A 16,076-nucleotide genomic window follows, 5' to 3' on the forward strand; every position below is an offset into this window, starting at 1 on the left:
TTCCAGAAGTGGCAGCAGCAGAAAAATGGATTTCCTTAGCACTAGTTTCTTTCTTAAGTCTTTCGTTTTCCTAGCAGACTGGCATCAATGGCTAGCCACACGATTGCAGCAATTCTCCGCAATTTCTTTTTAGTGTAGAAATACAAATATATATGTGTATAAATATATATTGTTGCTTTAATTTTAATGCGTTGGCAATTTATTGCTTCGTTTTTGTATTTATTTTTCATTTCCATTTAGCAGTAGTGTACTTGTTTAGTTCAGCATTGCGTGAGTTTTGTTTAATTAGCAATCCGCTATATTTCACGCTTATCTTAGCTGTCTGCAAATTTTAATGCATCTTAAGCTTAGCTGTGTTCATAAATTTCAGTTTTAATGCACAACTGATTAAATTATCAAACAAAAATATAAAATATAAAATATTTATTATTTTATTATATTACTTTCATAAAATTGCAGTTATATTAAGAGAGCAATAATAATTAATCTTATTTTGTGTTAATTTTCCAAAAAAATAATTAATTAATAATTTCTATAATAAAAAAAACTCAATTCAATACATTTAAGCAGTGAAAAAGTCAATAATTAACTTTAGAAACTCATAAACAATCTCATATAATATATATCACAAATGCAATAAACAACGTTTAACTTCTATATATCCAACCCACTCGTTGCATATTCACCCCATTATAGTTGGCTAAATCTGTCAACCCAATGGTTTAACGCATCGCTTAAGCAAGCAACACACACATAAACCTATCAACCATACAGCAGAGTCTATTCGAATCAAACTAGGTGAGCCAGTAGCCATAATTTCTTCAACTGATTTATTATTAGAAAATGTATGACAGAATGAGCTGACCGCGCTAGCGCTAGCGGTAGCCATGTGACAAAGCATACTAAGGCGACCTGACAAATAATTCACATTCGCTTATTTATTCTCAGCTCGCACTCATTGTTCACTATTTTCGCTTGATTAACAGTTTATCTGTCATTGGTTGTGGTCAATCCGGATACAAGAGAGAGAAAATTTGTTTTATTTGCAGGTTGCTGTTGTCATGCGATCGATATTTTCACTTTGTATATATGTATATAAAATCTAGAATCTCTTAATAAAATTGTGAAGAAACGAATTTTTATGTTTTCAATATTTTTATTTCATTGTTTCGAAAAAAATATTAATATCATATAAAGCTCATGGAGTAATTCTTAACAACTTAGATGTAGAAAGTTTATAAGAAAATTTTTGATCAGTACTTAAGAAAGAGAGACTATTAAAAAAAATCTTTAAAAAATTAAATTGTTTTAAGGCAGTAGTCTGCTTTACAGGCTTCAAAAAATCGATTTTTTTGTTTTGTTTTTAATCTCTTCCCAAACTACCCATGAATATGTCTTTAAAATTCCAGACGCCTATTCGACATATTTTCGCAGCTAGAGCAGTTTTAGTGGCCGAGCGTCGAGCAGTTGCGAATGCTCAGGCAAACCTTTAAAGCGCGTTTTTTCGAGTTTTCATTTTCACAAGTGTTAGAAAACAGTGCCGGCGATAGCAAAAAGAATATATGTCCGATCGAAAAAAACCAAAGTGATCTAGCTTCAGTATTAAATTATCTTCTATTTGAACTAAAAAATTTGGACAAAAGCATTATTTAAACTACTTGTTTTGCAACTTAAACTACCTTTATTTAAAAAATATTACATTTTTATAAATTTTTTTATTATTTTAAATATATTTTTCTTATAATTTCTTTATTTTTAAATATTTTTTATACCCAAACTCGCTGCCCAACTTTACAGCTTAAGCGCTTTAATTGCCACCCCAAAAGCACCTGCTATAATTTTGCTAATTTAACGATTTATACACACACTTTCCATTTTATCTTTATTTACTCTAAAAATAGTTGCCATGTACATTTATTTCACTTTTTTCGTTGTTTCTTTTCGGTTTATGGCTAATTTCGCTAAAGTGCGTAAGCTTGCTAATTGTTTCAAAGCAAATAAAAATGAAATAGGCGCCTTGGGTGCCGTTTCGTTTCGTTTCTACAGAAATGTCTACAGCGAGACTTTCAAAAGCCATGTGAAACAATGAATGCCGCATAATAATGATAAAACAAAAGAAAACAAATAAAAGATAGCGATGAGGAATTCGGAATTTCTTCTCGTCATAGCTTGCGCCAGCTGTCGATTAGGCGAAATTATTGCCCAAAGCGATGTTTCATTGAGTGTTTTGAGCATTTTTATTTACTTTTTTTTCAAAATTTCGCATTTACATTATGACTGTCAAATGGTGTAGCGGCTTGGCTATGCATATATTATAAAACATTTCATTTTTATGCGGGTTTCAAATGCTTCAAAATACATGTATTGACATTTCGGTATTTATATACATACATATGTATATGTATATGCATGTAAATATGTTTACACAAATTTCTCCGCACTTGTTGTACACATATGCATATGCATATATGTATTTATGTACGAGTGGCTGCAACAACAGTTAACTGCATCACCAAGCGTCCGAGTTTACATGCACGCCGCTGTCGCCATCATGACCGATCTAATGGCTGATCATAGCGCGTAGATAAATATGCCGATACGATTTATCTTACATGCGGACGGACAACAACAATAAAAGGCCATGATCGCTTGTACGAACGTGCCACTTGTTGCCACTGATTTTCAAAGCCAAAGCTGCCAAAGCAAACGGTAGCAGAGCCATTGAATGCAGTCGCAGCCAATCGATGCCAATCCAATTTTGGTTAAAGTCAGTTAATCGTTATTGTTTTGTTGTTGTTACTGCGCACACACGTGCACACATGCATGAGTGCATGTGTTTGTTGCTATTTACTTTCGAATGGATGCTGACAATAAATTCACTCTTTTGAATTTGTCAAATTCGTTTTGTTTGCTTTTTTTTGTTGTTGTTTTTTGCTTTGTTACTCAGCGTTCGCGTCATTTCGTGGTTATCATTCATTGCTGATCGATGCTTAGAAATTTTTGCGCGAGCCTGCTTTGACATTGGCAACACACACAAATACACATACATGCATACCGTTATGTACAACATGCGCTTGAAATGCTTTTAGAAGAAATTCATATTTGTTTGTTTTTGTTGCTTTGTGCAAACGTGCAAACAGTTGGTATGTATGCATATATGGTATGATGGATAATGATGTGTGGTTACGCGGCATTTGCTTGCTGTGAAAGTGAAATTGCTATTTTGTCAGTGGCATGGTTGGAATGTCTCTTTGACTTTGTTAAAATTGCTATTTGCTGCTTTTAAATATGTCTTCATATTGTCTATAATTATTTCCAAGTATATATATACAGTTGATTCGTGTAGGTCAATAAACGGCGGCTGCTGGTTGTGTGTTTCTTGGAAAAAATTCAAAATGCTATCTTTGCGTTTAATCTGGAAACTATTTAAGTATAAATTAGCAGCAACAGTGAGATCCAGCTGAAAATTAATTATGCTAATGAGTTGAAAAGTGGCTGCGGACTTCAACCAACTGAAATACACAAATACCGAAAGCCTGATTCGAATTAAAAAAAAAATTACTGTAGACCGAAAAACTAATTATAAACTACAATTTGTATAATGGACAAATAATTTTTGAATATTTCTAGTATTGGACCACAATTTTTTGCTTATATATTTTATGTAAAAATCTTCCATAACTGGTAAATATCTATATCGCTTTAAAAGGCTGCTGTTAGTAGTATTGTGCTTACTGACCGTGTGGTCGAATCCAGATAAAGATTGATTAACTTCACTGCATATTGATATTGGTATCTCATCATAGTGAACTATAATGCTGAGAACACCAACGTCTGGTTGAAGTCCCCTTGATTTCTCATTGTTTATTATTGAAGAGTTGAATCAACCCTGAATGAATGAATGAAAAGCGCGATCTCGAGGTTCTTCATCTGAATCGCTTAAGGCAGTAGTCTGCTTTACAGGCTTCAAAAAATCGATTTTTTTGTTTTGTTTTAAATCTCTTCCAAAATTATCCAAGAATATGTCTTTAAAATTCCAGACGCCTATTCGACATATTTTCGAATAAATAGCTAGAGCAGTTTTAGTGACCGAGCGTCGAGCAGGTGCGAATGCTCAGGCAGACCTTTAAAGCGCGTTTTCTCGAGTTTTCATTTTCACAAGTGTTAGAAAACGATGCCGGCGATAGCAAAAAGAATATATGTCCGATCGAAAAAAACCAAAGTGATTTAGCTTCAGTATTAAATTATCTTCTATTTGAACTAAAAAAGTTGGGCAAAAGTATTATTTAAACTACTTGTTTTGCAACTTAAAGTCACCTTTTTTTTTCTTAAAAAAGTGAATTTTTTTTTTCAAAATTGTAAAAAATTTGGAATTTTATAACTTCTTCGGTATTTTTTTAAGTTCATAAAGAAAAGAAATTTAAAAAAAAATTTGTTCGACTGTTTCAGATGCATAGCACGACCTCCATCACCGGCACCTATTTACAAGTGCAGACTCCAGATATTCCAAAAAAATACTTACAACTTTGAAAAAATTTCAATATTTTTTAATAATAAATATTGTTTTCTAAGCCTTAAATATAGAACACTATCGTCTTAAAATTCCGTTTACCGCAATCATTTCCTTCCTTTCAAAAAAAATGCCAGAAAAACGCTTTTTTCGGCTTCTAAAGCAGACTACTGCTTATAAGTAACTTGAGCTCAGAATTACACATTTATAAATTCGTATCCCAACAGCTTTGAGGAATGGGGAAAATATTAGCATAAGTAATATATCTCTGTCGTGGCTCATTTGTGGAAGACAACACTTATATTTGTGATTGAGTATTGATTTTTAAAAATAATAAATATTCACCGTCCTACCAGAGTATATCTTATATTTAAAAAAAAAAATTAAACGTTCTTTTAACTGTTAAATTGTATAACACAATTGATTTTTGTTTATTCGGTATTCAAAAACTAATAAAATGTAAACCATTTCAATTCCTAAATCCATAAAATCCAAAAGTGTATAGAATGGCTCAAGGGAAGTGAAATGTCTAACAAATTAAAATATATAAGTAAATGCATATGTTTATGAACCACTTTTACTGGCACCATAATCACAAAGCACTAGTTAACACTTAACATAGCATAACATAGCATAAATGTTTTGGCGATTTAGTGTTGTGGTGAAGCGCCGCGCACAATATCCCGCTGTGTGAATGTGCGCCTCTAACGTGCGTACAGTTATAAAGTTGTGCCAATAAAGACGCAACAACAAGAAAACAACAACATCAATTAAACCATTTACGCTGCACCTGTGCGCAAGTGTTAGACATTTATTTTTTTAATAACTCGTGAAAGTAATTTAAAACATTTTTGATAACTGTGCATTTTTCCACACTCACATCTCACTAGCAATCTACCACAGCTACGTGAAATACGTGCTGCATGTGTTGTTGTACAACATTGTTGTTGTATATGCATTATTTAAATAAAAGTGTTGTAAATATGTAAGCGATGGCGCTGCTGCTGCATGTGCCTGCATAACAGAGTGGCCAGACGCGCGATCAGGCCAACAGCCAGTCAGTCAACTTATTTTGGAAATTTACAACATTTTAATAGCAAATATAGTTGAAAACTTTCATACTAATTGCCAGTAATTTTTGCATTCACTAACGCCGGAGACCCGCCGGCGTTTGTAAACTCGTTTTCGCACCAAAGCAAAGACCAAACCAGCAGTCGACCATTAAGCCGACGCTGAGCGCAGAACGCCTAATCGCCTAGTGCTATCATCTAGGCGATCGGCGAAATGTGAGGCACTGCGAACGCAGTCACAATGACAGCAACAACAAGAACAGCAGCAACAACAAGTGCTGCCTGCCACTGGCGCAGGAGCATTTAAGGCAACTGTAAATTTTGTGCCATTGTTATTGTTTGGCCGTTGGCAGCTGATATCACTCGTGTGTCGCTCGTAGGAACATGACAAGGTGGTGGCTCTGTAGACTCCCGTGGATTGTGTGCGCACTTGCGCTTATGCCACCCGATAAGCATTTGAATTATGTAAAATAGACATGACGACAATTAATTTTCTTTGCTCCAGTTTTGTCAACGGCAACGACAACGAAACTACCAACAATTACTGCAACAATGTCGTTAAAAAGATAACACGAGCACACACACATACATACATACATACATATGCAGTTTTGTTGTAGCGTTGAAAAGCGAATCAGTTGTTGCCAAAGCAGACGAATTGCCGCTGAGCCCAAATAAAATCTACTTTTACTGCCTTTCAAAGCATACATATGTACACACATGCGCTCAGCTGCTAGTGTAGATAGCGTCGCCTCATAAATATGCATGCGCCGTTATCCAGAGACAGTCTCCCCCGGTGAGGCGTGTCGTGCTTTGCTTTGATGTTGGTTGGCGTTTTTAAACCCATTTACAAAACGGTGCTGGCCATTTATTTCGATAGGGAAAGTGAAAAATCCTGCACAGCGAAAGACATACCAACAGCCATACATACACAGGTGATTAGTGTTTTGTGTTGCATGGAAATGTTTGTTTTTTACGTATTTTCTAGCGATTAATTTGAAATATTGTTTTTCTTGTCACTGATAAGACCTTTAGAGAGCACAAAACTTTACCTTCAAAAAATAGAAAATCCATAACTACTGAGCGCAAATGTGGTATACACTTAAGAGATTTAACTTTTCTATAAGACTGATTTGGGATTTTCACAGACCCTATTCTAAATTCTCTAAACCAAGGCTCACCTATAAATATTTAGATAGATCTCTCACAACTTCAAAACTGTTTCAGTAATGTAAACATTTTTCGTTTATTATCCTAATTAGGACCAACGTCAAAAAATCGATTAATCGCCACGCCTATTTATTAATTAACCGTTAGTAATACTATTAAAAAACAATAATTTATCTACTTCGCTAGTGTCTACCACTCATTGGTGGAAGTAAGAGTGCGGAAATCAAGAATATTTTCAAATACGAGGGCTGCTATATATATTTCTGGCCTAGGCAACACTAAGTGTTGCCAGGTGCAATCTGACATTTCCATTGGAAAGTTTAACATTTTTTAGCATAACATCACTCAGAACGTTTTGTCATTTAATCGTGAATTGTTTTATTTACAGGGAATTAAAAAATTCATCTCGGCCAAAAAATGGAATTAACTCGTGAACATTTTCGTGCGATCATTTTTCACAACTTTCGACGTGGATTATCGCGACAAGAGTGCATAGATGAACTAAAATCTTTGTATGGCTATGAAGCACCATCCTATAGCACTGTGAAAAACTGGTACAACGAATTCAATCGTGGTCGTCGCTCGCTCAAAGACGAATTCCGTGAAGGTCGTCCAAAAACAGCCGTTGTGCCAGAAAACGTCGATGCCGTACGTGAACTGATAATGCAAGACCGTCATGTAACATACCTTCAGATAGAGGCAGGCCTATGCATTTCTCCCACCAGCATACATTCGATATTGCATGAACACCTGGCCGTAAAAAAGGTTTGTTCTCATTGGATCCCGCACAATTTGACAATTGCTCAAAAAAGGCTCAAAAAAAGTGCTTCGAAAATTGGTTTGAGCGCATGCAAAAGTGTATAAATCTTGATGGAGAATATTTTGAAAAACAATAAAACCATTTTCGTTGATAAATATTCCTATTTTCATTATTAGGCCAGAAATATATATAGCAGCCCTCGTATTAGGTCTACAACTTTGCTTCCGCCGGTTTTTTGTAAATATAAGGCTTTTTTCACTTAGGACAGCCTCACCGTACGTATCCGAAAGCATTCGATGAGCCTCAGGCGCACTTTTCTTGGAATTAAAAAAAAGCAAAATTTCCCGCAAATGTCGAGAATTCGGCTCACAAATTGACATTTTCAGTTGAGAATAAGTTTGAGATGCAAACAGATCTCTACAAATATTTTGTTGGGTTATCGTTGACACAAATGTCCAAGCTCGATATAAATAAAATCGATTTAATCGACCAGTGCTTGACCCTAGAGACATCTATTGGAAAACGGCGGAAGCAAAGTTGTAGACCTAATATATCCATATGCTCATATATAAAAATCGTAAATCCAGATAAAGTTAAGATTATTTTTCAATTCTACTTAACTATGTACTTTACTTTGCTATTTTTTATCAAATCATTTCTTCAATGTGAAAATTGTATATATAGACCTAGAAAAATATATCATTAAGATGTGGTACATTTAAATTACAACAATTTCCATTAATAATTATTGTTTATGCGGTGAAGCATGCCAGCGGAGACACCTACAACAAAATAACTGTTGGTGCATTGCTTGTGCAGTTATGCATAACCCTTTAGCACCGCATATTGGACAGCCATTAATTAAAGCGCGCAAACACTTTTCCAACTAACAAAAGACTTAAGCGAGCAACTTGGCTCGCCAATCGGCGGATTGTTTACGCTTTACAGTTTACAGTTATATTAAGAAAGTGAGTAAAATGTAAAATGGCAGTGATGGTCAATTGTATTATATGAACACAATAAAAACAACAACAAATCAGCAATCGCATTTATAATAAATGGAAAAAAGTAACCCGATAAAAGGCAGTCACTTCACCTTTTACGGACAATACTTTCTGTTTCAATAGCAGCTTGGGCGACTGTTGCAAGCAATGCTGGCCTGTTATTATTGTTGTTGCTGTTATTCGTACGTAGTGAAGCTAACGAACCCAAAAACCGGTTCACGTATAAATGAAAGTAAAAACTCAAGGGCTCGTTGCACTTTTTCTGCTACCACTGCCACTGCCACAGCGACGGCTGCCACACGGTGCCAAACAGGCATGGCATTAAATTTCAATGCAACTCGTCTTACCCCTTTCCATGGCTTTCTTCTACGCCAAGTGAACAGTATTGATTGTTGTTGTTGTTTTTTTTTGCATTTTCAACTTGTATCCTCCCCGCTGTTGCTAGTCACTGGCCGTAACTGGCGAGTGTCGAGACTGCAATGCTTCGTTGCGCAGCAGCGACAGCGACGCCAGCCGAAGTGGTAGGAAAGCAACGACAACGTGGAAAACCGGTAGCTTATAGTGGTGGCAGGCAATTGCCGTTATTTTTACGTTCGTTGCATGCGAAAAACAGCAGCAGTAACAGCAACGGCAACAACAACATGCGACTGCATTTCATCGCACTAATTATTGACCCAATTTCTGTTGTTGGTTTAGTTTTTTTGAACGGCACATGTACATATGTATTGTTGCTTGCATATGCAGCATATTTGCAACCGGCCTTAGCGCTAACTATTGCATTGTTGCTGTGGCTGTTGTTCTTGTTGTTATGTGTTGTGGATGTTGAAATTTATTGCTCGTGTTGCTACTATTTTTATACACTCGCATATTGTTGTTGTTACTGTTGCTGTTGCTGTTGCCCGGCGCATTGTGCACCAGATGCGCATGCAGCGAGACAACTGCAAAAACAACAAGAGCAGCAACAACAACAACAACAACAGCAATGTAGGCAGTGACAGTGCCGCTGCAGTGCTCAGGTTTTCCTCGGATCGTTTGTCAGGCATGCGAAGAAAGTGGTTTTCATTTTTATTATTAAATTACAATAAGACCAGCAAGTCGTCTGCGATGGCAGCGAGCGAGCGCGCATACGCCGACGAGTGATAAAGTCGCAGGCGTTGTTGGTCTGTCTTTAAGTGCTGGCGCTTTTTTGCACAATGCACAGCCACATACATGAATACATGCATACATATTTATATATGTGTCTGTGTGTGTGTTTACAGTAAGTGCAATTACTATATATACATTTATGAATCTTTCTTACTCTTGGGTGCTTTTAGCTCTGCCTTTGTGGTTGTGTGTTGCCTGTAGCCTGTGCTCACCAGCCGCCACCAAATGCAAGAATGCAAAAAAGAAATTTTTAGCAAACAACAGTAAGTTTAACCAGCCAAGCGTGTAGCCCAACGACTACCAACTAGTAATTTCGCACTTTCAATTGCAAAAGGCAGTAAAGATATACACAAAACAAAGAAATAATTTCAGTGTGTATATGTATGTACGTAATTATATTGGCATTTCAGATAGAGTGACAATAATGTATAGGAAGTGTCAAACTAAAATGCTTATTCCGGTGGCGCATATTTCTTTTTCACAGCCATTTTTTGTGACTTCCACTATTTCTAATTTAAATAATTTCTCGATAGACTATGCGTATGAAATTATTTAACAAATTATTTTACAACAGGATTGCAATTATAATGAGCTGATTTTCGCGTAGTATATCTTAAGAAATGGTCATAGAAATATATATTTTAATAAAAATGTAATGAAATAGTTTAAAAATATTCGCCAGAGGTTGCTTAACAGAAGCAAATGGTTTTTTATTCTGCAAAAAATAAGAATTTTTCCGCCCTAATCTATTTTTTTTTATAGATAATAAGTTATTTAAAAATGTGTTTTGATAAAATACATACTTATAATGAAAATTAGAACTTTTTTAAATTTATTTTAATTGGTTCCGTGGTCACCCTTTGGAAATTTTTTCCAGTAAAAAATACTAAAATTTCACTATGAATGCTGCTTGAAAAATGAATACACAGTTACCTCTCAAGTTTAAGCGATTATGTTTTTTTTATTAGATCTACAACTTTGCTTCCGCCGTTTTTTTTTTTGTATAAAAACAGTTACAAATGTCGATGAGCCTCAGGCGCACTTTTCTTTGAATTTAAAAAGAAAAGCAAAATTTCCCGCAAATGTCGAGAGTTCAGCTCAAAAAGTGACATTTTTCAGTTGAGAATAAGTTTGGGATGCAAACAGATCTCTACAAATATTTTGTTGGGTTAATGTTGACACAAATGTCCAAGATCGATATAAAACGATTTAATCGATTTAATCGACCAGTGCTTGACCCTAGAGATATTCCGCAAACGTCGAGATTTCGGCCCAAAAAGTGACATTTTTTCAACTGAGAATAAGTTTGGGATGCAAACAGATCTCTACAAATATTTTGTTGGATTAATATTGACACAAATGTCCAAGATCGATATAAAATGATTTAATCGATTTAATCGACCAGTGCTTGACACTAGAGACATCTATTGGAAGTAAAGTTGTAGACCTAATAATTTAGAGTTACACTAGTTAAAAAACATACTCACTTAGAGTAACTATAACCCTAATTTTATTTATTATAAATACAACTCGTGACTAACTTTCTAAGGCTTATAAACTGAGTGCGAGTATATACAATAAAAATATTTATTATTTTCATCTAAGATAAATTTAATTATCAATTGAATATAAAAAGCTATTCACAGCCTTGACCCACTTCTATAACTTTAATATACATGTTATTTATGCATAAGATAATTATAACAGATTGCAACTCTGCCAGCGATAGCGCACATGCACACACATATGTATATGATTGAATGTGTAAACAATTTCCAAGGCTTAATTAATATTATTAAGATATTTGTGCTCGATTTCTCAAACAATGGCGCATTTGAGTACCCCCGCTATACCCGCAGCCGACGACTGATACACAACTTCATAATTTTTCCACCATTTCCATTGCAACAAAGCAGCGCAACACTTGACTGCGTAAAAATGTTGCAGCAATAGGTAAGCTGGCACTCGAATGTGTAAAATTTGTAACGGTAATGCGCAGTCAAATGAAACGATAAGCTGACGAAATGAAGGGCCACCTCAAGTCACGCACACAATCATATGACACCTGCTGTGGCAAAATCAGTCGGTGTCGGTGTCGGTGCGTGGTTTTTGCGATGTGCGTTGCAAGTGTTGTTTTTGTGCTCATCTACCGCATAGACACATTAAAGTTTATGGAATCTAATACAGTGGCGCCAGCTATGCCTGCCATGCCAGTATTGCATTTACTTTCTTTTACTTGCTGTCACATACAACCTTGTTTTTTGTCACATGCATGGGTATAAATACCACATGGATATCTTTTTGCACTCGTCTGTGCGCGATGCTGTTGGCAACTTGCACTTGTTCTGTCACTTTAGTGCACGATTTCAAGTTGCCACATTGCCACAGCAGCAAAACCAGCAGCGCCAGTACCATCAGCAACAATTGGTGGTGCGCTCATCACACAAGCAATATTTAACCGACTTGGTGATGAAAGTTGCCAACTGCAGCACTGGCAGCACCGGCAGCGACCAGTAAAGCCAGTAAAGCGCCTACAATTGGATCGTAATGTGAATTGTAACGCAACACAGCACAAAGCATCGTCGCATACATTCCAACCAACGAATGGATTTGATATTTGCTGCCTGTAACAACATATAGTATGTGCACAGTGTGGCGCACGCGCTTACTCGCACACCTACATACATACATATACATTCATATATGCAAACGTATTGAATTGCCACACAAAGTGGAGCAAAATTTCAAACAAAACTCATTTCGCGATATTGTGTCGACGATTTTTAATCGCTGCAGCAATTGTGGCAACAGTGGGGGCTCAACACGAAGCAACAGAAAAAAACAACAACAACTAGCAACAAGCAACCAACCAACACAAACTGCAAGGTGATATAGCTAAGAAAATTGAAGCTGCGGCGGCTGCTGCTATGTGTTTTTGTTGTTGTTATTGACATTGTCGGCAGTCTTGCCATCAGTGCAGAAAACTAGTAGAGAAAATCGGCATAAACCACACAGTCAGTCAATATACGAACGAGTATATCCTACCATTGAAGCAACTTATGGCCACGCGATTGAAACAAAACTCACAAAAAAACAAAGAAAGAAAGAAAGATAAAAACAAAAAAAAAAAACAAGCAAAAATATAAAGAAAAATAAAACAAAAAACAAGCAGAAAACACCACAATCAGTCTTTTAGCCACAATGAGAGATGGATAATTCCATACTTTCATTCATTCGCACGAAAGCACGCGCGCGTATTAAAGTTGCGGAGAAATTTCACCACAACTACTAAGAGCAAAACGCAAATACTCGCGCTAACACATGTATTGCCACTGCAGCGAAAATTTTCAAACCATGCATACACATACACACATATATAATATATATAACATAGAAGTGTACATATGTATGCATTTATATATGAAAATATATCTGTATGTATGTTTCTGAAACAGCAGATGCGTTGCAACTTTTGTGCGAAGCTCTACGGCTGTTGTTGTAGTAACTGTAATAGTGCTCGATTAAAGTTGCGTTAGTTGTATTTGTTGGTGCTGCTCTGTGTGCCAATTGTTTTCGAACAAACCTACTTACTTAAAATATATTTTTTTTTAAATATAAATTTGAAATCTGTATAAAATTAACAGACATCAATGTTTCACAAAATTATGGTTTCCAAACGGAAGTGTAAATAATCTAAAATCTTTCATACTTAAGCGAACTGAAATTTAAATTTTGGAAAAGGCCAATTCATTATTTCATTTCGAATCATTGTTTTCGAAAATATGAATTTTCTTTTATTCAATCGAAGAGTTTATGCTTTTCTTCTTGGAAGACGGGGTTTTCAGATTATTAAAGCACCCGTTATTTTGTCTCTAAACGTCATATGATCATTTATGTTTACAATGTATCGAAATCTCCTAAATAATTCTCAAGTTGATCTAATTTTCTTTAACAATAACTTTTGGGGTTATAATGTATTTCATCTCTTTGAGGTTGTAGTGAATTTTATATAATCTTCAATACAGGGGGGTTTCTATTCCAAATTATGTGTGTCATTTATACCCAGGTTTTGAAAGATCTTAAGAAAGCAAAATTTTAGGGCTGATAAATAAACTTCTATATCTCTCAAGTGTTTTGAAAAAAGTCTCTCGGCATTAAATTTAATGTTAATGTTGGGGTAATATTCTCTATATCATTCGTTGGAAAATCCATTAATAATTATAATTCTGTTAACTTCATTGGTTAAGATCATAACACAATAGATATCACTATCGGTGTGTGTTTCAATGAAGATCGGGGGTCAATACAACGAATGTACTCTCAAGTTTACTAAACTACTGAAATTGTTCGTAAATATATATATCTTCAGACATATATAAGTTTTGGAAAAAATTTAAATCATCAAGTTTCAACAAGACCTTCAGGATAAGATTCAAGATTCAAACTGCTAATTATAATAAATAATAATGATATAGTATTTTTGGAAAATGACGACGATTCCCTTTGAGGTCTTGTGAAATGAAGAAAAATTATTTATAAATGTAAGTTACACATTTTGTTTCTTGATTAGATCATATTGTTCCAAAACCCGCATGGCTGTATTGTTTCAAGCTCTCGTTTGTTTTTTGACTTAATAATTGCTACACGAAAATTTTTCACTAAAATCCTTTTATTATATTTTCTTTTTCGCAAATATCACAGTTTGTATAGAACAACTCACCTGCTTGGGCAGTTGCTGTAATCCTTTCACTTGTGTTCTGTGTTGCTCTACGCTTTCCAACTCTACTGCTTCCCTATCGAACTGTGTGTTTCGTTAAATCCAATTGAGATGGCACGTTAACGTTTATTATTTTGACTTCACAACTGTTTCAATTTTCGTATTGTGTTTCTTAAATCACTTTCGTTTTGAATTATTCGTATAATTCTGAAGCTGTTTGCAATTGGTTTTGATTTTTCAATTCTCGTTTATGAAAACAGTGTATTTTTCGCACGCACAATATTTATTGCTTTCAGTTTAGTTTTCGAAATTCTTGCACTTTGCACTTTTGGTTTTCAAAATTAAATAACCGTTATTTTTGGTAGTCAATTGAAAATATTTTTTATATATGAAGGACGTCAAAAATCACAAGCGTTTTCAATTTACACTTTGACTCGCAGCGAAAAGTTTCAGCAAGCGAATAAAAACCAAAACACAAACGACCTCTCTTTAGGCGGAGCGTTGACGTGAAAATGCGGTCCGGCCGAATTGGTATCATGATTTTTATATCGCGTGAAAGTTGTGACCCCCTTTCTTTCTTCACTTTACAATCTCGCATTTGCTTTCTCTGTCTGAGCGCCACTTGGAGCGCAACGAGCTTCGCGCCAGCAGTTTTGCAATCGAGAGCGAGCAACTCGTGATCTTACCATTGTGGCGAGTGTTGCAAAAGCGCTAAGCTCGCTTCGCTTGCTTCGCTTGCTTGTACCGGCACGCTCATACACTCATTTGTTGCACAACCCCTCGGCTTGAGCTTATGACGCTCCATCGCTGTGACGCAGCGAGTACTCGTACACGTCTTTCAACAGTTCAACACTAGCTCTAGCAGAGCGGTATAGTTGTGGCAGAGAGCGCTGAAATGACATTCACCAAGTCTCACTAACACGATACGCTCGTGCTTTAACTAACAACTGTTGTAAGTGAGAGTTAAAATTTAGGCAAATTAGTCGCTTGACGGCATGCTTCTCACTTCACTCTATTCGTGAGTGTGCAGTCTTCTTCAAAGTTAATGATTTTTTTTATTTCCTTTTGCTGATTATTCACTCGCCCACATGTCTTCCATTTGGTAAAAACAACAAAAAATATTCGTTTAAACCACCAATACTCAAGCTATCGGTAGTTGCCCTAGCCCTAACCACCAAATTCCACTCATCTTACTCATTCAAACCTATGCTGCTATTTAACTACATATATGCCCATAATTCTCCTCATTTCAGCCGTCCTTGCCAGTTGGTGAGCTTTTCGCTTTCATTACACGTTCCTCATTGGGTGTGCCGATCACGAAATTCGCCGAAATCGCATCTATTCAGTCAACAGCGCTGGGTTATGTCAAGGTAACTTGTGACGTAGAGACTATACTCACTATTTACTTTAAGCTGCTTACCGCCAATATGTTGACTCAGTTTTAAGTGCATTTGTGTGTAAGGGTTTTCTGTGGTTTATTTGGCACTTTATGCAACACTCATATGACGAATTGCTTACTAGTATAGAATAGAGAATTGGTCACATTGTACTGCAATAAGTCAGACATGGTATTGATCTTTATTTTTGATTTTAAAAGCGGATTAGTAAGTTTTATATAGTAACTGATTATGATGACTACACCTATGCCAAATCTTGAAGACAGAGATGAAAATTATAAATAAAGCGAGTGAAGCTGCGA

The 16,076-nt window shown here is 35.7% G+C and overlaps 1 protein-coding gene across 1 annotated transcript in view; it reads right to left on the reverse strand.

Moving 5' to 3' along the window:
- LOC105213348 (cuticlin-4) overlaps nt 1–14,900 on the reverse strand; it is a 28,173-nt gene extending 13,273 nt beyond the window's left edge. The window contains exon 1 of the mRNA XM_011186088.2: nt 14,381–14,900. The gene's annotated coding sequence lies outside the window, so the exon portion shown is untranslated. The remainder of the gene's footprint in view (nt 1–14,380) is intronic.
- Between the last annotated feature and the right edge of the window lie 1,176 nt (nt 14,901–16,076).

This window comes from Zeugodacus cucurbitae, chromosome 4, assembly GCF_028554725.1.
Source record: "Zeugodacus cucurbitae isolate PBARC_wt_2022May chromosome 4, idZeuCucr1.2, whole genome shotgun sequence".
In the NCBI taxonomy this organism is placed as follows: Eukaryota; Metazoa; Arthropoda; class Insecta; order Diptera; family Tephritidae; genus Zeugodacus; species Zeugodacus cucurbitae.